At 36.9% G+C, this 22,701-nt stretch overlaps 1 protein-coding gene and 1 long non-coding RNA gene across 3 annotated transcripts in view; one reads left to right on the top strand and one right to left on the bottom strand.

Annotated features, from left to right (window-relative positions):
• The window catches only part of gng12b (guanine nucleotide binding protein (G protein), gamma 12b), a 61,920-nt gene that overhangs the window by 18,135 nt on the left and 21,084 nt on the right, over positions 1 to 22,701 (top strand). The gene's annotated exons all lie outside the window — the stretch shown is intronic.
• On the bottom strand, positions 803 to 21,734 carry LOC137010701 (uncharacterized). Its single transcript, XR_010893397.1, has 3 exons — positions 21,286 to 21,734; positions 11,706 to 11,756; positions 803 to 1,288 (listed from the first exon to the last, which is right to left on the bottom strand). It is a non-coding gene; the product is annotated as an uncharacterized lncRNA (long non-coding RNA).

The following is a 22,701-nucleotide window of genomic DNA, read 5'->3' as shown; positions in this document are numbered from 1 at the left end:
CGCATCATGCATTTGCACAAGTTTATATGTGCTTTTGTCTTCTAGGATCATACAACATGTGAACAGTGCTGTTATTGTCTAAAACTATTAAAAATGTGATAAAAATATGATAAATAATAAATAAAAACAATACAAAACATAATCTAAAATAAAAACTATTTCTATGAAAGACTAAAATGACACTGGATATCAAAGTGAAAAATGACACATCACCTCGTGATTGCTTTATTACAGGCCATTCCCATTCAAGGCATCTCTACCTTCCTGTTTCGCAAACACCTGCACATATATGGGCATTGCATTAAATGGATGTGGTTGAGTTCCGTCTGCCATTCTTTAAGCTCCCCCCACACAAGCACGTAGACTCGCACTCTCCCACATCCTCCACACAGACACACTCACTCAACATCCGTGCAAACCGGCCTGAAGAACAGACAGGCGTGGCCTGACAGGAAGTGATGTTACTTGGCTTTGTAGGACTGGTGTTTTTGATCATGTGTGTTGTAGTGCGCCCCACAGGAAAATGAGGAAGTGCTTCATTTAGGATTTGTTGTTCTCTCTGTCTGTTAGTGCGGGTGCTGACCACAGATAACTTTGTAGTTGCTTGTTAACAGAATATTTATGAAGTTCCTTGTTCCTGTATGTGTGTGTGTGTGTGTTTGGGGGGGGGTCATGTTTTGCCTACACCGGGGAGACAAAATGGACCACAAATGTAGTAAAACCTGTTAACGTTTTTTTATATTTTATTTTTACAATTAGAGTAATACAAGATAATCTTCAGTACATTTTTTTTTAAACATTTAATTAATATTTTAAGTCAAACATTCCCTTTAACATTTCATAATTACATTACACTTTTTTTTCTCTCTCAAATTTCCATTGACCCCTTTGCTGCCCCATGTGGTTCCTCGGACCCCAGTTTGAGGCTTAAGCAATGTCAGCAAAAAAACAACATTGTTTAGTTATAAAAACTACAAGACAAACAATTTTTCACTGATGAGTAATTCACTAAAAGACCAAAAAGGTGCATTAAGTTTTGTTTTAACTTAACTGAAAATCTAAAAATGCAGAACAGTTACTTTCAGGATTAAGTTTAGGGGCTAGAAAATATCACAAGCTCATAAAAAAAAAAAAAAAAGCAAAAAAAAAAAAAAAAGCAATGGACAGTCTCCTTCATGATAGTGAATTATGCTTTTGTGGCGTCATCATGCCAACTGTTGCACCTGGTGACTTGTAGAGCCGGTTCCTGGTTATGATTTAATTTGGGGAAAAATAGGGAGAACCCTTCCTAGAAGAGCAGTGAAAAACAAAGGAACAGAGTGTTACAGTGGAGAGAATACAGGATCTACCTGTGTGTCTGCTGCCTGAATCAGTCATATGTTGTGCACACAGCTATGTTCCAAAACCTGGTGAGCTACCTACATAGAGATCAGATGTGCTCCAACAGTAGCCACATTCAAATCCAGACTCAAAACATATCTTTTTAGCTATGCATTTACTGATTGAGCACTGTGCTATGTCCGAACTGCTTATCTTTTTATTCTTTTAATTATTTTTATTTCATTTTTAATGCATTTTATGTCAATATTTTATGTATCATCTTTTTATTTCTGATTTTTCATGCAAATTTCACAGCTGTCTGGTTGAAAGAGCTGGGAAAATTAGGAAATAAGCATTTATTATCCCTGGATGGAGCCCTGACAGAGTTAGTCCAGGAAGATTTGTCTGTAAGGGTACTGTTTAAATGCACAGCTACCTGACAAATATAAATATTTTTACAGTTATCCCTCTGCGTGAGGAAGATCCATTTAGATCCGCTCTGATGGACAACAAAAAACTCCCTGAAACTTTCGAACTCTTCCATCCAGATAGTGGTATTCTCTGTTTTTACTGTTATTTTTATTTCTTATGCATTACATTTTTATTTTTATGTATTTAGTTCTCCTTTATGTAAAGCACTTTGAATTACCATTGTGTATGAAATGTGCTGTACAGATAAAATTACAGCAGCATTTTTACGCATTTAAGACATGCTCCTGATGTAACTGCAAAAGGATTATAATTGTGTAGACTTTAAAGACACATTGTAAGTCAGCAGAGCATTTCCTGAATGCATTGTGCTTATAAGCTCAGTAGAAAATTTCAAGATGGTGGCTCTGCTGTGGGAAGTGCTGTTAATAAGTATATTTCTAGCATGACAACTCTCGGAAAATTATAGCATGGTAATTGGATATGACAATGTTAATGTATTTGTTCTTGGTGGAGAAGATCTGCTACGCTGCTGCTGAATTGCAGCTACTGTAGATTATTGCTGTTGTTGTAGATTATTGCTGCTGCTGCAGAGCAAGTATAGGAACTTGCTACCACCAATACATGCGGCGATACGCTGCTGCTAGTAAGACATAGTGCTGCTGCACAAATAGCATCAATAACCCATAGCAGATCTATACAGGTGGAGCTGGGGAAGGTGGAGGGTTTTAGAGGAACTCTGAAGCGCAGTGCAAACTGCTATATTGAATGTAACCAGCCATTTAAATGTGTGAGCGACTAGCTCATTGGCTGCAGATGTGACATGGACCAATCAGCTTGTGCCAAGTAGTTAATGCTGTAATTATCATAACTAGCTTTAAGACCCATCAGCCTGCTCCATCTAGAGATTCATGACAGAACTATGCATTTCATGCAACACCAAAAAATGAAATGAGCTTGAAAGCTTGTTAGAGTTATTTGCTGTAATTACCATAATTACGAGATGACAACTCGTTCTTTTTGGAGCTGTTCACATCCTCAGAGCCAAAATGAATCTGTAGTGGTCAGGTGGTACAGCGGTCACATGGTACAAGTCGGAAGTTGTTACGAGTTTGTCGAGGACATCAACTCTTTTTATAAGTTGGAATCCTTTAATTATGGTATTTCGGAAATGCTGTGAACACACCTTTAGAAGTGATTAGCTTAGCAACATGCTAAGGTCATAGTAAAAATTTTTTTTTTATAATGTTTTTGCAGATTGTATGTGTGATTGTTTTTGTTATTTGTTCTCATATTAATGTCAAAAGATATTTAAAAGGCGAAATATATCATTCAAATTAATTAAAAGTACTACTCTGGAAATGCAACTAAAACAACATTTTATATATACTTATATATATATATATATATATATATATATATATATATATATATATATATATATATATATATATATATATATATATATATATATATATATATATATATATATATATATATATATATATATATATATATATATATATATATATATATATATATATATATATATATATATATATATTATTACTTTTTTGTTCTACTGTAACTGTGCTTTGCTGTGATAATACAGACAAATATTATGAACACACACACAATAACACTGAGACACTTGGAACATAAGGCGTTCACAGATCTCCCTCGTGGCTGAATCTGTCGGATATCTTGTGCAGTTATGGTCTCCTGACAGCAGTCAGATTTGTTTAACAGTAATAGGGTTGATAAGAGTGTCTGAATCCTGTGTTGTTGTGTACCCTCAGCAGCTCTCTCCTCTGGGAAAAGGGCCAGTTCAAATCTTACAATCCCTAATTGACTAGCAGGAGACAGGAAGTTCTCTTTATGAGTGTAATGTCCACCCTTGGAGTCAAAATCAGGGCTTGGACATATGACTATGGATGGGCTTTTTTCTTTTTTCCTTTGTAGAGGAGTGTGGTAAGATTATCTGGTGAGTATCAGAGCTCTGTGTGTGGGTTACCTGGCCCCTGTCACACTGGCCTATTTCACCTCCTTTAAGTGGGTCATCTCAGATCACATTCCTGGCTTTCTTTCTCACACTGACAATGGATGTCAATCGTGGGATCCAGTGCATCATTTTTGTTCTGTTTATGTGTGTTTTTTAAGAGTATGCATGTGTTTATTTGAAGAAGGACTGTGATAAATATTCTTATATTCTTTAACCTTTTTTTTTTTTTTTTACCTATTTGTATAATGCTGAACAGCGATGTCACGATACAGGCCTAGCGGTACTGGTGATATTTAAAATGAACAGTATATAGGGCTGGGCGGTATATCGAGTTTGTAAAAGCGCGTCGTCGGATATGACAGATGAGACATTCTACCCACATTCCAAGAAACTTAGCTCGCCTGTGTGGAAGTTTTTTGGATTCTGTGAAACAGTCTGCAGGATACCACCAACAAGTGAGACTCACAGGAGTGTAAAACTTACAACACTCCAAGAAATCCATAATTTGGACAAAGACGTCACTGTAGCTGAATAAAATGCATTTTATAAAATATATTTTGACAGATTAAACATGAAGAGAATTACCATTGCGACAGTATAGGGTTAATATAGGTTCTTCAAGCTTTCGCAGGTATTTTCATAAGAATATTTTTTTTATTTATACGGCAATAACAATCGACATAGCCTTTGTCACTGAATAGAATTCTACAAAATACTATGATTTCTGCCTCATTCTGTGATAAGAAGCTTCATCAGTTCAAAGAAAGAAGTTATTTCAAACTGGTTGCCTTTTGGATGCAACAGTGTGATTCTTAATAAATAAAAGGAAGGAAAATTCTACCATATTCAACCAAAATCCTACCAAGGGAAATACAAAATTAAAAAAAAAAAAGAATTTGATAGCATTATTTTTTTTTTTTTTCAAGATTTCAATAGATATCGCCGAATATCGTTATTGTGAATTATTTTAGCAATGATAATCGTGTAGTGAAAAATTTAATATTGTGACAGCCCTGATGCAGGATGTTACACTAGCTGTATCTACGTGTCAGAAAACTGGTACGGGCCGTAGAGACTTTTTTATTATATTTTACATACTGTATGTGCTAGTGGGAACTCATTGTCTTTTCATAAAGCTTAAAGGTGCCCTAGAACTTTTTTAAAAAAGATCTAATATAAGTCTATGGTGTCCCCTGAATATGTCTGTGAAGTTTCAGCTCAAAATACCCCATAGATTTTTTTTAATTCATTTTTTTAACTGCCTATTTTGGGGCATAATTAGAAATGAGCCGATTCAGGGTGTGTGGCCCTTTAAATCTCGTGCTCCACGCCCCAAGAGCTCGCGCTTGCCTTAAACAACATAAAAAAATTTCAAACAGCTAATATAACCCTCAAAATGGATCTTTACAAAGTGTTCGTCATGCAGCATGTCTAATCGCTTAAGTACAGTGTTTATTTTTATGTTTACATTGATTCTGAATGAGTTTGAGACTATGTTCCATGGCTAACGGCTAATGCTACACTGTTGGAGAGATTTATAAAGAATGAAGTTGTGTTTATGAATTATACAGACTGCAAGTGTTTAAAAATGAAAATAGCGACGGCTCTTGTCTCCGTGAATACAGTAAGAAACAATGGTAACTTTAACCACATTTAACAGTACATTAGCAACATGCTAACGAAACATTTAGAAAGACAATTTACAAACATCACTAAAAATATCATGTTATCATGGATCATGTCAGTTATTATTGCTCCATCTGCCATTTTTTTGCTATTGTTCTTGCTTGCTTACCTAGTCTTTTAATTCAGCTGTGTACTGTATGTCTTCTCCATGTACTGAACTCTTGTTATTTAACTATGCAGAGGTAAATTCAATTTTAGAATCTAGGGCACCTTTTAGTATGTACATTTTCCACTAAAATACTTTCTTATATTCCATCTATTTTTAGGTAAAACAAAACTCAGGAGTAAAACAAAACATTGCTTTTGGCAGTTTAGTGGTATATTTAGGAGAGTTTACTTATCTTTTTAAAAGAGTTTTAATATAGATTTTTTTGATGGCTGATGCCGATATCAGAAAGTAAAGGTGTCTGATATTAGATATATAGTTGATATGATATCACAGTATTTAATCTGAATAACACATAATGCAATTAAATTTATATTTATTTTACATAATATTTGCATTGCAATATTTGAATAGTTTGAAAAAAAAAAAAAAACTTGATAAAAACTAAAAAAAAAAACGTATATTATATATATAACCCCGCCCCCCGCAAAATAAATAGGAAAAAAAAAAAATGTCACTTATGCGTGTCCACTGACAGGTGAACTCTCCTGTCCATATTCGATTCACACAGAGGAGTACATGCGTTTTTATGCAGGCTTCATTTGCACTCCAGACAGAGGATCTAACAGCTGGGTTTGCTAAAGTTTACAAGGTTTGTGGAATTAACCGACGGTATAAGAGAGAATACTAGTGCCTTTTTATTATTAATAATTAGAAAGAGCTGTCAAACAATACATTAAACTAATAAACACGGAGAATTGGACTTTCTGTGCGTTTGCACTCAGGTGCTGTTTTTCTCAGCGATGTCAAATTAAAAGTCCTACTTTGACACTTACTGGCCGAATAGAAAAAGCATATCAGTTGATAATGGCAACGGAAAAATGTACACACAAAAAAAAAAAAAACCTATATTGCCTTTGCTGATGTATTTATTGACAAATACATATCAAAATGCGAAAAAGAATATCATAGAGATTTGAGGGTGGGCTCTTTTGATCCAGACCAGTTTAGCAACAACTTTGCAACACCCTAGTGACCACCCTTAAGACCAATGCTTTAAAAAAAAAAAAAAAAAAAGAAATAATTTCCAGCAACCTCAGCTTCAGCAGTCTGCAGGATGTGAGGCGAGATATGTTCAGTGATGATCACAGTACAGTGGCATGTGACCAATCCCTCTGTGGCCTCACAGGAAAAATCTCTACATGCCTGAAATTCTCTTCGCAGTCTGCCTTTCATGCCGTTTTTGTCCCTTCTTTTTTGTTTTGTTTTTGAGGTTCATTTGAAGCCATGTCTCTTGGCAGACAGAGGAAAAGGAAATATTTGCCTGGCCATAAATAAGTAGAGTTTAATTGCAGCGGCAGTGGCTGTCGGTGGGCAGAGATTATTGATGTGTTGGAAAGTAGAGGGAGGCAGTTTTACCGGCCTTCTCACCCCCACAGTCTAATGACTGTTAAATATTCCGGTTAAGCTCTCTCTCCTTTCTACTTTCATCATTTCTTACATGTGCACTCTTAAAGAACATTACATTGTTATTATTTGTAATCTTATATTGCACACGCTGCCTGAGTCAATCAGGTCCATCTACATATGGGTTTACCAAACAGGGCATGTTTCAGAATGAAGAGCAGCATTGACTAAAGACATGCCTCTTGAGCACTTGACTGACCTTTTGCTTTTTTTGCACTTACATTCAAAACGAAAATTCATATTTTTTTGCAAGTTCTCAGGAATGTTGCTATTATAGCACTATTTATATGTTGTCTCTTGCTTTAGTTTGTATTATTCTCATTTTAAGTCACTTTTGATAAAGGCATAAATAAATGAATGCAAATGGTTAGCTTAAAGGGATAGTTCACCCAAAAAAGAAAATTTGATGTTTATCTGCTTACTCCCAGGGCATCCAAGATGTAGATTACTTTTTTTCTTCATTCGAACGCAAATTATGATTTTTAACTGCAACCGCTGCCGTCTGTCAGTCAAATAATAGCAGTGATTGGGAACTTGAACAATAAGAGTCGAAAAAACTTGTCTCCGTGAATACAGTAAGAAACAATGGTAACTTTAACCACATTTAACAGTACATTAGCAACATGCTAACGAAACATTTAGAAAGACAATTTACAAACATCACTAAAAATATCATGTTATCATGGACTGCCACTAACAGGAAGCTGAATGAAGTTGGACATAGTGGTGTATTAGAGGTAAAGATGATATAAATAATGTTCGGTTTCTCGCACAAACCGATCGTTTCGTGTCTTAGGACATTAATGTGTCGTCACGAGCCGCAGGTTTTAATTTTGATTTGTCTAAGCAAGTTTTATTTACTGTTATAGTTGAAGTTCCCATCTACTGCTATTATTTGACTGACAGACGGCAGCGGTTGCAGTTAAAAATCATAATTTGCGTTCGACTGAAGAAAAAAATTCACGTACATCTTGGATGCACTGGGGGTAAGCAGATAAACATCAAATTTTCATTTTTGGGTGAACTATCCCTTTAACTGCACTTGAACCACTTTTAAATTATAAGTACCTTGAAGCTTAACAGTCTTCAATTTCAAAGGAGCTTGCTGGTCATGTGTCTGTAGATGTGGGAGTAATGTGCTGTTGCATGTGCAGTTATGTATGTTTAGTCTGTGTGAATCACAGGCAGTTTAGACACTGCTTTCCTGTCGGATAAACCTCGTCTCCCAACATGCACATCAAGATCATTAAGACACAGACCTCTGGGTTACAAACACATGGGTGTTTCTCTTCATTAAAAAAGCAGCAAAGCTTATGCACAACTTACAGTTGACTTGTGACGCTTGTGCTATTTGTGTGCTTCCAATGCATTGTCTGCTTGTGTGTGTATTTCTGTGTGTTGGATGAGTACACTCTATTCACAGAACCTTTCTTAGAACTCCCTCAGTGTTTATGTGTATCATATCTGTCATTGATAGGAATCCTTATCTTATCAGACTCATTGATATTTATGAGTGCACATGATGTACATTCTCAGAGTCTCTCAGAGCAGGTGAGTGACATATATCACTCATCCAACATTTTACCTCATTCAAAAGGCAGTGAAAGGAATATTCTGGGTACAAGTTCAGCTCAAGTGTAAGCATTTCTAGCAAACTGAATTTCCACTTGGAAAAAATAGCAAAAATCTGGGTCACTATGGAGCCTGTAGTGTGGAAAAAATATCATGGCCACATATTAAGGATTCTCTCCCATGATTTGTTAATTTATGTTCATGTTTTAGTAATTTGTTTTCTCATTTAAGTTAAATCATGGTAACACTGTACTAATTTGTTTCCTGATTTTAATTATTTTAATCATGGTAATGGAAAAGAAAATGTTTTTGTGGTAATCAACATTATGCTAAAAATGCATGATTAAGCTTAAAGGGTTTTCTGTCATCAAGTACTCACGCTCATGTCGTCCAAAACCCGTAAGACCTTCTTTTTTCTTCGAACACAAATTAAGATAATTTTCTGATAAAGGGTTTCTGAAGTTGATCCACACATAGGCAGCAATGTCATTGCACCTTTTGAGGTCCAGAAAGGTAGTAAAGTCATTGTTAAAATAGTCAACGTGACTACAGTGGTTCAACCTTAATGTTATGAAGCGACGAGAATACTTTTGTGCTCAAAAACAAAACAAAAATAACAACTTTATTTAACAATTTCAACTGTTGTCATACGCAGTTGACGTAGTGAACGCAGTAAAGGCTTCCATGTTCACATCAGAACGCCGACTCATTATTGGCCGGCTCCTGCGTCGGCATCACACACATGCGTTGTGCTGCTCACGTGTACAGCGTCAGCCAATACTGAGCTGTAAATTCTGTGTTTACATCAATTCTGACGTAAACACGGAAGCCTGCACTATGACAACAATTCAAATAGTTAAATAAAGTCATTATTTTTGTTTTGCTTTTGCGCAGAAAATGTATTCTCATCACTTCAATGAAGTCACGTTGACTATTTTAACAATATATTTAATACCTTTCTGTACCTTAAAGGTGTCATAGAATGGAAAATTGAATTTACCTTGGCATAGTTAAATAACAAGAGTTCAGTACATGGAAATGACATACAGTGAGTCTCAAACACCATTGTTTCCTCCTTCTTATGTAAATTTGATTTGTGCAAAAGACCTCCGAAGAACAAGTGAATCTCAACATAACACCGACTGTGACGCAACAGTCGGGATCATTAATATGTATGACCCCAATATTTACATATGCTAGCCCATGTTCAAGGCATTTACACAAGGGCAAAACGTCTGTGCACAGCAGAATCATCAGACTAGGTAAGCAAGCAAGGACAACAGCGAAAAATGGCAGATGGAGCGATAATAACTGACATGACCCATGATATCATGATAGAGCACAGCCTCAAACTCATTCGGAATCAAATGTAAATATCCAAATAAATACTATACTTACATGATCCGATGCATGCATGCAGCAAGAATGACAAACATTTTGTAAAGATCCATTTTGAGGGTTATATTAGCTGTGTGAACTTTATGCAATGTATTTATAGAATCGAGAGCTCGGGGACGGGGAGCGCGAGATTTAAAGGGGCCGCACGCTGAATCGGCACCTTTATAATGATGCCCCAAAATAGGCAGTTAAAAAAAAATAATTAAAAAAAGTCTATGGGGTATTTTGAGCTAAAAATTCACAGACACATTCAGGGGACACCTTAGACTTATTACATCTTGTGGAAATGCGTTCTAGGGCAATGACGTTGCTGCCTATGTGTGGTTCAGAAACCCTCGGATTTAATAAAAAATATCTTAATTTGTGTTCTGAAGATAAACGAAGGTCTTATGGGTTTGAGCCTTTAAAGGGATAGTTCACCCGAAAATGGAAATTTGATGTTTATCAGCTTACCCCCAGTGCATCCAAGATGTAGGTGACATTTTTTCTTCAGTCGATCACAAATGATGATTTTTAACTGCAACCGCTGCCCTCTTTCATTCAAATAATGGCGGTTGATGGGAACTTCATCTATAAGAGTGAATAAACCTTGCTTAGACAAATCCAAATGAAACCCTGCGGCTCGTGACGACACACTAATGTCCTAAGACACGAAACGATTGGTTTGTGAGAAAAACTGAAAAGTATTTATATCATTTTTTACCTCTAATACACCACTATGTCCAACTCCGTTCAGGACTCCTTTAGTGATGTCTGGTCACGCTCTGTCAACGGCAGTGATGTCTGACACTCATTGAAGTATATGCGCGAGACATCACTGCCGTTGACAGAGCGCGATCAGACATCACTAAAGGAGTCCTGAACAGAGTTGGACATAGTGGTGTATTAGAGGTAAAAAATGATATAAATATTGTTCAGTTTCTCGCACAAACCGATCGTTTCATTTCTTAGGACATTAATGTGTCGTCACGAGCCACAGGGTTTCATTTGGATTTGTCTAAGCAAGGTTTATTCACTCTTATAGATGAAGTTCCCATAAACCGCCATTATTTGAATGACAGAGGGCAGCGGTTGCAGTTAAAAATCATAATTTGTGATCGACTGAAGAAAAAATGTCACCTACATCTTGGATGCACTGGGGGTAAGCAGATAAACATCAAATTTTCATTTTTGGGTGAACTATCCCTTTAACTTGTATTAAACCTGGGATATTCCTCTAACCAGGTTTAGTGTTCTGACATGATCCCAAATGCACATTTGCGTCTTGTAGCTCTTGTTAATGGCAAAAACCTTTAGTCAGTAATGCATAAGGCTGTATGGACACTGCATTTGTTATTTTAGAGGTTGTGTCTATGAGATTCTAGAGCTGTGAAAATAAAAATTGAAACCAACTGTGCCGGTTTGCTCTTTCTAAACCAGCACAGACTGACTGATAAGGCTCCTCGCCTTGTTTTGGGGGGGGATTTCTTCCCAAGGTTTTCAATTCATCCTCCTTGTACAGAGGAGGGAGGGAGGAACGTTAAAAATGAACAAGAGAGGGAGAGGAGGGACCTTCCCATGAGCCGTTTGACTCCGTGCTGTCTCTCTAGGGGTCGTATTAGCGCCGGCCCCCCACTGAGATTGCACCCAGTACACATTCCACCTGCAGGTCAAGAGAACGGCCTCCAGACCACTGCGGGACCCGTGGCCGGTCACACACATTTACAAACATATGCTCACTCCTACCTTGTCCTGTCCTCCCACCAGAGCAAGGCGGATGACCCCATGTGCATGACTCTAATGGAAAAAAGATTGAGTAGTGAGTGAAGGACGTGTGTGAGTACAGAAAAAGATTTTATATTGTTTGTATTTGATTTTCATGCACATGGCCATGGATTTAAACATTTGACCCTGCTGCACTGGCTCTATCTTAACAGTCATCAGTTGTGTTATATATTTTTTTGGCTCAGCCTGAACACAAGACAATCATATCCTCTTTATAAACAACCGTTTCTCTGAAATGTCCCCTTTGCCTTCTAACTGACGTTATTGCTCAACGACACCACAAGCAGCTACCCTCTTGTCCTTGGCCCTGCAGGCGCTGTTTTTTTCAGGTAGGCTAATCCTTTTCCACCTGTTCAGAGAAATCTTTCAATTTCAGTTCACTAGAAATGGTGCTATCATTTCCAAGAATCATGGGAGGAACTCAACTGAACTGACGCCCAAAGCTTGGATTCCAGTTAAGCATTAACTCTGACTTTTCTGCACACCTCTCAAGATTGCAGCTGTGCAGAGAGGTCAGAGATTCACAGTTTGTAGAGCATTAGTGTGTGCAAAACAAACAATATTGCAAAACAATATGCAAGAAACAACATGAAAGAAGTCTATATAATCAGGGTTGCACAATATACATGTATTTATATTGGAGTGTATATATTATCAGCATATATTGGATATGTTGTAATGCAATCACTAGCAGATCTTCATTTTTCATACTGCAATGTTGTGATGCATTTCCACTTTTAGAATTTACAACAGTTGGCTGTATAATTGTGTGTTTTTTTTTTTTAAATAGTAATTTATTCTGAAAAAATTGCATTGAAATCAATATGAGTCATTTATTCTTTATCAGCCATAACATATACAAAAAAATAATTAGCGCACATAATTTTAAAGGGGTGGTTCAGTGTTTTTTTTTTTTCAAGGCTTGATTGTGTCTTTGGGGCACAGTTTAACATGTCTTAATGCTTCATTTTTTTTGAAAACGCTTTTTTTTTCATATGAACAGCTCATTTGACTTCCTGGTTGTATGATACCACTCCCTCCGAAATACGCAATGTGCTCAGATTGGTTAGCTGACCCAGTGTATCGTGATTCGCTGAAGCGTCCGGAAACGCCGCGCCTCTTACCATTCGTTGTGGAAATGTAAATGATGCCGTCTATATTGTTGTATCAAATTGAGCCGAATCAGACCCAGATGAAGAGGGTCAAGCAGAAGCTCTGCAATCATAGCTTTTAAAGGACGTTTATGAATGGTATTTCATTTAGTATATGTGTCAAAGTGTTTAGATATTCTGTCACTGCTGTTTGTTAGCTTCCAATATACAGTTTTATCCTGATTAAAGCTGCAGCCGAATACATGACTGAGTAGTCGCATTTTTGTAAAGGTAGCATTTGATTTATAGCGTGAACAACTGTTTGTCTATGAACATAGAAGTTTGTTGGCATTTGTTGGAGAAGTATGCACTATAATACAGCTAACTGGCTGAGTTGCTCTTGTGTATGTCCTTGATGCAACCAAAAAACAGCAACAGAACTATACTTTTAAAAGACATGTCCAGACAATAAAACATACTTACAGTTTGAAGCCAATAAACAGCAGCTTCTGCTTTTAAAGTGGGAACTGCTTCTTTCAGTAAAAGCCTTTGTGCAAATCCAGCATTGAACTCGTGTAGATTCTGGAACCTTCCTCAGCGGCGCATCCAGTGTAGAAATTATCACAGATTATAATGGGTTCTATTATCTTTTGACGCGTCGCTTGCGTCTAGTGTACACAACTCTTCCGCTTTCATTATGCTGCGCCACATGGCCTCGCCCACTTTGTTGCGTGTTCCCAGAGGCGTGTTTTGCAGGGTTTATGATGTCACCAACCCGGGAAAGAAGCTCGTTGTAGTCCAAACCGGTCGTTTTTGTTGGCGTTAAACTGCCATAACTTTAAAAGACAATATCTCCATTTGCATTGAACTTTCAGCACCGTAACTTTGCAGATACTGTTTATGCTCAAGCAGCAACATTACACACTAACTAAAATTAAAAAAGTGAAATCGCATTGAACCACCCCTTTAATAACTGTGTTATTAACTGCATTGGGCTATTCCCAGCTGCAACTAACTACTATTTTTAATGATTTTGCATGTTTTATACCATCACTTTAAAAATATACACTTGTATAAATAACAGTTAGAAGAATGCAGGAACACACGTCTTCTTACGAATACATTATTATAATCACATTACCTTTACTTTTATGAAGTAATGTGCACTACTCTTTATTTTTTATAAATGCCATTAAATTTATTGTTCATGTGAAATATGTTTCGCATATAGGACTTCAAATTTTAATTAAAATTCATTTAAAACCTAGATTTGATTTAAGACAGCAAAAATTATTTGGATTCAGATGATTGCACTCCCTTTCTGTTGCACTCTGTTTGATTGCATGTGAAAATAGAAAACATAAAATATATTTTTAAAAAAGTTTGATGACCACAATTACTTATATCTTACTTGCTGTTAAGATACACATTGGTGCAAAATGCTGGCTTTATATGACTATAACAGTCAATTGTATAAGTAAATGCACTGTGCATTAGGTTTTCTCATATATAACATTACGTATGCAAGTGTTTGTGTTAGTGTGTGTTCTTTTTAATGCACTGAGGAGGTGACTAACTGTGCAGGAATGTGTTCTCTGGTCAGGTGTCTTCTCATCAACCATTGAAATGTTTCAATGGTTGATGAGATTTCCCCGTGCTACCTTTTCCTACCCGCTGAGGTCAGCCTGACCCTGGCACACACACACACACACACACACACACACACACACACACACACACACACACACACACACACACACACACACACACACACACACACACGCATGCATTGAAATTTCTTCCTTGTACACACTCGGTGTCCTCTCTCTCTCTCTTTATTTCTGGCCAGCAGGGACAGTGTGCAGTCATTTAGGCAAGAGCTTAATGTCTGTGAACACAAACCATAATTGAAGGAAACTTTTGATTATGCCATGATGAGGTCATCCTTATGGTTTTCTCTCTGTTTTCCTCTAGAAAAACAAAGATGCAGTTTTCACCTGCATCAGGGACTTTCCACATTTAGTCACGTTGAAATATCTTAAAAATGCAGTACAGGGTAATTCAGTTTCTCACAGATATTTGTTATTACTTAATGACTGTCTGCTTCACATGTTTTGCGAGAACAATTTTCTCTCCTATCTCCATTTAGTAGGTTTTGCTTTTCCTTGTGTTTCCTGTGTGATGCTAATATATATTTTATTTAAAATGCACACAATTGCTCTTAATTGTGTCTAATATGCCAAAAATGGCTCCGTTTATGTTTCTTTCTTTTTTTTCTCTCATTACATTCATTTAGGAAATACAATACATAAATCACATAAATTATAATTTCAGTTGAAAACTGAAGTTTTTGGACAATTAGGCTTGCGGGCATCGCTCTGACGTGTTGCAGCTGTGCTTCAGTCGACCCGAGTTTGAGTCCCTGCTTGGATCACTGGATATTAATGTTGGTTGTTTATCATTTATATTGCTAAATGGTTGTCAAATATTAAATGTTTACTTCTTCCCTAACATAACATTAAAGGATTAGTTCACTTTCAAATAAAATTTTCCTGATAATTTACTCACCCCCATGTCATCCGAGATGTCCATGTCCTTCTTTCTTCAGTTTTCAATTACAGTTTCAGTGCAGCTTCAAAGGGCTTTAAATGATACCAGACGAGAAATAAGGCTCTTATCTAGCAAAACGATTGGCCATTTTTGAAAAAAATACAACTGTATATGCTTTATAAACACAAATGATTGTGTTGCAAGTGGTTCTGCCATTCCGTTTTCTGCATTCTTCAAAAAGCTTACACTGTATGTCCTACGCCTTCACTATTCGTTTTGCGGAATGAACGCAGCACCAGTTCCATTTTTTCGGTAAGTATAGGGAAAGCGTAGGACATATAGCGTAAGCTTTCTAAAGAATACGAAAGGGCAGTTTTGGCGGAACCACTTGGAAGATGATCATTTGTTTACATAAAGCATATACATTTACATTTTTTTTCGAAAATGACCGATCGTTTCGCTAGATAAGACCCTTATTCCTCGTCTGGTATTGTTTAAAGCCCTTTGAAGCTGCACTGAAACTGTAATTTTGACCTTCAACAGTGGAGTCCATTGAAGTCCACTATAAAGAGAATAAGGGATGTTTTCATCAAAAACCTTAATTTCTTTTCGACTGAAGAAAGGAGGACATGGACATCTTGGATGACATGGGGGTGAGTAAATTATCAGGAAAATTGAATTTGAAAGTGAACTAATCCTTTAAAAACTTGGTAACCTGTAATTTGCTTATATTCTTTAATTTGATTGGCCATCTCAAACATTTTAACATTGATGCATTGCCTTTTAACATTGCTTTCAGACTGCTAGGGCAGACCACCCTAAAAATTACATTTTTTAAACTTTTTGTCATCCTAACAACATAAGAGAGTGGTATGTAATGGGGTGCATCAATAAGCCGCTTTTCACTGTCGGGCAAACAGTTCTAAGAATTGAAGGGAACTGTCCGGTTGTATTTCCACTTGAGCCTCGATCCGTGCTAGTAGAATGTGTGTACTGACAACGCAACTCAGGATTGGTCACTTTACTGTTGCCTGGCTACCAGTTTATCTTAATGAAATTAAAAGAAATATCTGACCTTTCTCCATAACACGGTCACTATTTACATCTCATCGTATGTAAACTCTTGCGTTACCAAGGTAATGAGTGACACATTTGTATTACATTCCAAAGAGCTCCGTTATCAGTCCCACAGTTGAAAATGAAACCATATCCATATTGGCTGGCCCGTATCAGCACAGAATGGAATGGTTAAGCAAAGAAAATGGTTTTGAAGATATTGATGGCCAGTTTTGGTCAATTTGGCCAATTTGGATTATTGGAAGGGACTTGTCCCCCCTTCTTGTTTCCTTGTTTGCACATACAGTAATATGTAGACAGTGCAGATAATAACTGTTTGTTAGTGCGTAACATATGAAAGAGATTGATTGTTACTGTGTGATCTCTGCACGGAAAGTTTGCTTGTGTCAGAAGCCATGCCCAAAATAAAATATATTACTCCGAAGTCAGGAGATATAATGCAGCGCTCAATGATAAGGATGGTCTGGGGCCAGCGTGAGAGAGTTTTGGGCCAATCAATTGAACTGTCACTTGCTTTTTTGGGCCAGTGCTGCATTGTCTCTGTCTTGCAATCATTGGTGATATGCCTTGAACTTAAATGTTTAATTTTATGTTATATATTGAATATTGTTGTTGTGAATTCTGCTGATATAAATGTCACAGATTTGACATTATCTAACTGACTCACATAGTTGAGTTCTTTTTGAAATTACAAGATTGACTTATAATAGTTCTGAAAGCATAATTTAAAAAATATTGAACGGATCACCATATGCCATTGCTTTCCAAAAGTATAGGCCTATTACAGTTTGAATTTATAGCTTAATTGATTCAATTTCCATCTGTTTTGCCAGTTACACATTTTTTGTTATTTGTATATGTCTTGTTTTTGTCAAGAAATATGAGAAAATTACTTACGTACAGTACATGAGAGTTACAGAGTTATAAAATAAAAATGAATGCTTAATAGCAGGAATGGGTCCTGGAAGGCCACTATTCTGCAGAGTTTAGCTATAAATGTTACTAGAAAGCTAGAGGCAGGTGAATTTTTTTCAGGGTTGGAGCAAAACTCTGCAGGACATTGGCCCAGGACCGAAGTAGCCCATCCCTGTTCACTTAGATAATTTAATCTTAGAAGAAATTCATGGGAATTTAAATGTTTAAATGTATGTTCAATATGGTGTTTAACTACAGGCTTGGCCCCCATATAACCTCATTGCTCTCTAGGATAACCAATTGAGATATAAACATTAAATATTTGTGATTTTTTTTTTTTTTTTTCTTTACGGGTGTGTAAGAGACTGTCGCCATCTAAAAGATAATGAGCATATAACCTCACACAGTGTACATGTGACACTATGTTTCAGAGATAAGAATGTACTATTTTACTGTAAAACTCAGTGTGTGTGAAGCTGCACCTCACATTCCTGGCTCATGCCATCACTGTCCTTTTTCTGCATGCCTGCTGTCCACCAAAGTATTATCTGATATTTCTCTCATAATTTCTGCACTGTTTGGTTGTCATGAAAATGTTTTCCTGAGAAACAGCAGGTTGAAATAGATCAAAGAAGTAAATCAGGGTGATTTTAGGAGATTTAAATATTACTTCGCTTTATTGCGTCAGTAATGTCTTTGATGTTCTTGGCACGTAGCTGGAGAATAAACTTAGATTTGCATGGAAATGTGATGTCATAGCATACAAGTCATTGACGCACAGATAGGAATACTAAGCAGACTGATGCATGTTTCCTGTTTTAATACAGTTTGGCAAAGAATAGTCATACTTGCAGCATGCAAAAATCAGTATATGTTGTTAGCAGAAACGTAGCTAAATCTCAGAATGATTGTGCACATCTGCTATTGTGGTGTTCTTTCTTTCTTTCTCATGAACATAAGCTGACTATTCAAAACACAACAGAAAAGATTTTTAAATGGAAAGAAGGTAAAAGGTCACTGAACAAACTTGTCATGCATCCTTGATGGGGCAGTTTCAGGAACACACCCAAAGCTTTACTGTACAATTTCTTGATTCTGGGCTGCTTTTGCTTACGTTATAAGGCATTGTGCTGTCGTACATACGCACACATTGTCTGTGCATTTACAAATCTTTACTTTGCTCTTTTACTGTGACTCTTTGCTGAGGGATATATGGGTTTGCATAGAGATACTGAGAGTAAATAAAGTTTACATACAAAGACGGACGGCAACATTTTTGTTTTTAACTGGCCTAGGAGCATGTTTTTTTCATTTAGGAAATAAAAGCATTGTAAGGCTTGTGATTGAAAGGCAGGGCTTAGTGATTAGTTATGTACAATAGTTATGTATTTGAACACTTAAGACACATTCATAGAAAAAAAGTATCAGTAACATTGAATTACATTACACTAAGTGTTACAAGTGGCATGTATTTTAAAGTGGCATTTATTTTATTAGAAAAGCAGTGTAGCAGGCATGTTTAAATGAATTTAGAAAGGACCCCAATAATCTTTGTCAGAAGGCTTTTTATGACATGGCAAATTAGTTCATGATGTCATATAGTAGACTGGGTAGACCCAGCCTGATCTGATTTGATTTCGCCCGGCAACTCAGTCTGGAAACCCATACATTCATTTCTGCTGCATCTTTTACACTTTTGCGGGAACCAATCACAGACTGGCTTATCCACCTTGCTCGCTATTGGCGGGTACAGAGCTCTTTCTGTGGCTCTGGGCGGGTATAACACGATGACGTCTCTCGCACGACCGTCAATCCAATTCCTTTTAACCTCTCAATGATGCTAAATGACTTCTTTAGTTTAGCAAACAAATTGCTCGACTGGGTGTACATACCACTCACTTTCATGTTTTTTTGCACAACCTGCTAAAATCGCTCGATGCCATTGCTGCTTCTGCAAACCGCTGATCAATGCTACAAACCAATACAAAATAAACCTGTCTGGAGTTTTCGCATCACTCTGCAAAAGTACGTCACCCGGATCGTTGATCTGATTGGTTGAAGGACTATCCAATTGCGTGAATAATGCTCGTTGATCACGCCTCTTGTGCAGTAGAAAATACATAGCAGACTCCCCAGACCAATGTTCAATTTTAAACTGAGCTTGGTCTGGTCATAGCCAGACAAGTCATATAGTAGTATATTTCTGAATTAATAATGCATGATAATTGTTAAATATGCATATTACCTGGGATAATAATGATTTATAAAGATGTTTACACTTCTATGTTTGTACAAGTTTCATGGAAAATGTATTAATTACTTGATGGTTACACCACATGACATTTTTAAATAATTTTTTTCCCTAAAAAAAATGCTGTCAAGGTTTTTCAAAACCATTATAAAACCAATAAAAATACTACGGTTGAATTTCTTGGAGAGTGCATTTTAAACTAAGTTTCTTTTCTCTAACTTGGGCACTCATATTTGTCTTTGACCCAATTGAAAAAATGGGCTCAAAAGTTAGTTTGCAGATCCCATTTGGTTTGATGTTTTATCTTATGCATTTACATTTATACATTTTAAGTGTGCCTTATGTGTCTAAATGCTTACTGTTGTCACAGTATGTGTTAATGTAAGGAACCGTGAGTTTGAACCTGGATTCTTTTGAAATGAGCTCAGTCTTGCCTGGATCCGAATGGATTCGTTGGCAGGGCCTAAATGTATTTGCTCAAGCAGCACAAAAATAGCCTAACTCAGTGCTCAGGGCTCCAGGAAGTGGTGTGTGAAGTAAAAAAATGGGAGTGAGCTTTTGTCAGCATCAGCCCCTCCTCTGTTGACCCTAGGGAGGGTTACTGTGGCCAAACCGCTCCTTTCGAGCGTAAGATACACGCTCTTCCTGTTGCAGCTTTCCTGTGTGGAGGCTTGCCGGGGAGCTTCTGTTATTCTGTCCCTCATTTTTACTCCGCTGAGAAATGATGACATCCCCTCCTGCTCTCTTGGAGCGTTGCACGACTGATGGGCGTCAGAGTTGTACGTCTGCACTGTTGCGCAGCAGGAAACGCAGGGTTGAGCAGCTTAACATGAAATACTCCAGATACTCAGTGTCTTTCCACAAACTTTACGCAACTATCTAGTTGCGTGTTCCAGTAAATAACAGCAGTGATGAGGTTTTGTTTTAAAGCTTGAATTAAAGGGATAGTTCACCCTAAAATAAAGTTTTCATCATGTACTAATGTCATGGCATTCCAGATCTTTCTTTCATGCAACACAAAAAGAGATATCAACGGTGCTCTTTTCCATGAAAGTGAATAAGGGACAGGAACAGTTGAGATCCAAAAATGACGTTTGCATAAACATTATCATAAAAATAGTTCACGTATGCACTGTATTCCAAGTCTTCTGAAGTAACAGATTATGCATTGAGTTCAAGTTGTTCACATGGATTTGCCAAGAAAGCTGGTTTGGTTTGAAAGCGTTTGAAAGCCTCGTACATCACTACACTATTCACAATAGAAGGTAGACCTTTTTACTTTCAAAATTTGGGAGAAATGTTGCTAATGTCATGCCTTTAATTCAGCCTTCACGCTATGTCATCATAATTACTGTAATTACTAGACAACAACCCAGAACAATCTGCCTAGAGCTATTCACTTCCTCGAATCAATATACAAATGAAATACAAGTACCAGTCGTTATGCAAATGCCTTGTTAATAAATGTATAGTTAGTATATGTATAGTATGTATAGTTATAAATGTATATGTAACAGGACATTAGATAGTTATTTAACTTTAAGCTAGCTACATTAACCTGTATTTTAAGAGGTTTATTTTCAGATTATTCTTGCATTAATAAGACATTAAAGGGTTAGTTCACCCAAAAATGAAATTTCTGTCATTAATTACTCACCCTCATGTCGTTCCACACCTGTAAGAGCTTTCATCTTCGGAACACAAATCAAGATATTTTTTATTAAATCCGAGAGGTATATGACTCGTCCATAGACAGAAATATAATCACCACTTTCAAGGTCCAGAAAGGTAATAAAGACATTGTTAAAACCATCGACGGTTCAAGCTTAATTTTACTGCTGAAGCTGCTGTCATTTTGATCGTTTCCATTAGATGTTACAGGGGACATGTCAGAGCTCTCCGAAAATTGAGTTTACAAGTTAAACTGTCATGTGACCAATCTTAAATTGGTGCATTTGAATGTTTTGAAATGAATGCAAGTGAGGGTAAGCAAACTATTTTTTCTTTCATTTTCATGTTATATAGTTTTTTTTCCTAGGTTTGCATTTTTTCAATATTTGTTTAACATGCAGCATACTTGAGTGTTGTTTCTCAGCAGTGGCTGTGATTCCGAGATTCTTCTGCTTGCATGAACTAAATGTAGACCTCACAAGCAGAGTTCATCATTGCAACATTTTCTGAGCAGGTCAATGAGTCTTTGAGATTTTGAGGAACTGGAATCCTTATATTTGCTGCAATCATTTCTGGTAATCTTAACACAATTCTTCTCGTATTTTCAATACAGAAACACACATGCAACCACAACTTCCTTATTGTCCGTATGCAGAGATCACAGAAAATAAGGATTCTCTTTGATAGCATGAACCATGAAATGGCTTTGAAAAATGAAAGTGTCTATTGTGCATCATTGAAGAACAAACAGCCTAGATAGACTGCTCGTCTTCATGTCTGGTATGTGTTATCAGGTTTATAAAGGTGAGTCAGTGCTGTACAGTGCACATTCTGTTTGTTCAGAGACAGACGGAAGCCTTTCTACTTTTTCGCCACACACAGAGCCCCTATCACACTCCACGATAAAACACCTTGAGAGAGACCAAAACAAAAGCTGCTCATACAGGCTTTCAATGAAGATGAGCATGCACACTGTCATAAAAGATGACCTCCACATGACTCACTCTTCTTCTTTCATCTCCTCAAAGATGCACTTATACAATACATAACAGCAGGGTGAAGAAAAGGTGATAGGCCACCAGCAGCTCTGAGAATACAAAGTGATTCAAAGTGTTTATCTCTTTGTCAGTGCATTTAACACGGCGACAGTGAGGATAAAAGCTGCTGATCCCACGAAAGAACACAAAGCGTGTTTCTTGATTTGTTTTCCTGTTCCCTTTGTGGTACATATACCAAACTGATTCATGTGGAGATGAGCTTTAATAAAGTTATGGGGTGAATATTCTACAGGACTTGCAAAACAACAAATCATTTCCATTGTGTTTACTCTTTAGAACAGAGCCATCCAATCTAGTTCTTGTAGACTTTAGCTCCAACCTTAATTAAACACAGCTGAACCAGC

This window comes from Chanodichthys erythropterus, chromosome 21, assembly GCF_024489055.1.
Source record: "Chanodichthys erythropterus isolate Z2021 chromosome 21, ASM2448905v1, whole genome shotgun sequence".
Classification (NCBI taxonomy): domain Eukaryota; kingdom Metazoa; phylum Chordata; class Actinopteri; order Cypriniformes; family Xenocyprididae; genus Chanodichthys; species Chanodichthys erythropterus.
Note: the sequence above shows the minus strand (reverse complement) of the source record. Positions and strands in the feature narration are given on the sequence as shown.